Below are 2,247 nucleotides of genomic sequence, written 5' to 3' on the forward strand. Positions count from 1 at the left end.
CTGAAGGGCATCTGACCAACTGCATTGAACTGACAGGGTCCTAAAATTTCTTCCTGATTCATGGCTTCTTTTACCCCAGTTGCCTGACAATGACTTTTCAGGTATTCCTTGTCCAGCTTCTTCAGCTTGGACATCTTCAGCTATGATGCTGGGTCTCAGGAATCCAAAGCAAGGCCCAAAAGGAAAGGGAGCAGGTAGTCAGACATAGCCAGACACACTCGGTTATCAGGCAGTAGGGGTAGGACTTAGGGCCAGGTAGGGAACAGCTGCAAGGGGCTGAGAAAAGGCTGCAGCCTCACAGCCCTTGAACACAACACTGATTCTGTACCACAGTTAGCACCTGGAGGAGTTGATCTAGGTGTCTTCGGGGGGAAAAATGCATAATTTTGCAAACCTTTATTTGTTGTTGTATTAGGGATTGAGCCCACAGCATTTAGATTTTTAAACTTTTCAAAAGATTTTTGAAACAGGGTCTCACCAAAGTGCCCTGGCAGGACGGAGACTTGCTATCTTCCTTTCTCTAGGTCGTTCAGGGCTGGTACTATAGGTATGTACCACCATGCCCAGCTGTCTTGCAAACCTTTTGTTCCTCTGTTTTGGGGACAATCTCTATCAGTGCTTCTGTTCTTTAGAAGGAGTATCCTGCCCACCTCCAATCTCCATAAAGTTGTCCCCAGTTATAGGGAACCATTGGTCTCTCAGTGTGATTTGTCATACCCAGGGAGAAATGGCAGCAGGAATAAGACAAAGATGGACAGCAAGACAAGAGCTGGGTCAGGTGTTGGTCCAGGCAAGATGATCCCCAGCACCACAGTAGGGGCATTTATTAATACCTTTGCAGAGCTAGTAACATGTGACACAAGGTTGCCTAGTAACTAATACCTGACATCAACCAGTCAGGTTGCTTATCTCAGGTAGCTTCACTGCTTTAGGCACTGAAGCCTGGTCCCACTTTCACACATTTGACCAATTTCCAGCTTCCATGGTTCCAACACCCAGTGTATTGTGGGGTGTGTGTGTATGTGTGTAACAACCAACCAAACCCATGGAAAGCCTTCCACTCTGCAAAGAGAGGCTTTGTACTAGAACATGGGACAGGGGGAGAAAGTACTTATTAGCAGAATTCTTTTTTCAGAAACAAGCATGTCACTTGGATAGGTGGGCTATGAATTATATCTATTGCTATTAATACTAATAAATTATTTTCTCCGAGGCCGAAGCAACACGGGGGAGACAAGAGTAACACGGGGTTTGCAGCGGCCACCATGAGCCTCCTCAACAAGCCCAAGAGTGAGATGACCCCAGAGGAGCTGCAGAAGCGGGAGGAGGAGGAATTTAACACGGGTCCACTTTCTGTGCTGACCCAGTCAGTCAAGAACAGCACCCAGGTGCTCATCAACTGCCACAACAACAAGAAACTGCTAGGCCGGGTGAAGGCCTCTGACAGGCACTGCAACATGGTGCTGGAGAACATGAAAGAGATGTGGACTGAGGTCCCCAAGAGTGGCAAGGGCAAGAAGAAGTCCAAGCCAGTCAACAAGGACTGCTACATCTCCAAGATGTTCCTGCGCAGGGACTCGGTCATTGTGGTGCTGCGGAACCCGCTCATCGCTGGCAAGTAGGTGCCACCTCCCTGCTTTCAGGACCCGCTCCCGCCCCTTGAAGACCTGCCCTTCATCACTGTACTGGTAATAAAGTGCTATGTGGTTTTTCCTCCTGAAAAAAAAAACCCTAATAAAATGAGGGCATAGTCTAACTTATCTCAATCAAGCTCTAGCATACTAAGATATCGTCTCTTCATTAGTAGCAAGGACCTGGCTGCCTCATAGCTTTCCTCATACACTAAGAGCCCTCATAACATGAATTTGAATCTCAGCCAGTGTAGGCCATGGGGATTCCTAAAAGGCTAGAGAAAGAGGCGGCAACAAGTAGTATAGAGTACTTCATACCTCTTTTATTTATACATTAATTTAAAAACTATTTGAGTACCATGTGCCAGGCACTATGCTACAACTCTCACCCTACCCTCGTAGACTCCAGGAAGTCTTGCATCCCTCAACTTTGGTCCCTTCAGGGCCAAGTACTGAGTACCAACTGCTTTTATTCTGGGCTACCTGCTCAGTTAACATAGAGGGTAGTAGAGAGCAGTACTCTCAAGGTATGCTTCCTTGACCAGCAGGATCAGGATCACCTCAGAACTAATTAAGATACAAATTCTCAGGCTAGGGTTGTAGCTCAGTGGTAGAG

At 47.0% G+C, this 2,247-nt stretch overlaps 1 pseudogene; it reads left to right on the plus strand.

Annotated features, from left to right (window-relative positions):
- The first annotated feature begins 1,265 nt into the window (after positions 1-1,265).
- LOC101580325 lies at positions 1,266-1,622 on the plus strand (annotated as a pseudogene).
- Positions 1,623-2,247: the final 625 nt, after the last annotated feature.

The sequence above is a fragment of the Octodon degus genome, unplaced genomic scaffold (assembly GCF_000260255.1).
Source record: "Octodon degus isolate 3935 unplaced genomic scaffold, OctDeg1.0 scaffold00037, whole genome shotgun sequence".
Classification (NCBI taxonomy): Eukaryota; Metazoa; Chordata; class Mammalia; order Rodentia; family Octodontidae; genus Octodon; species Octodon degus.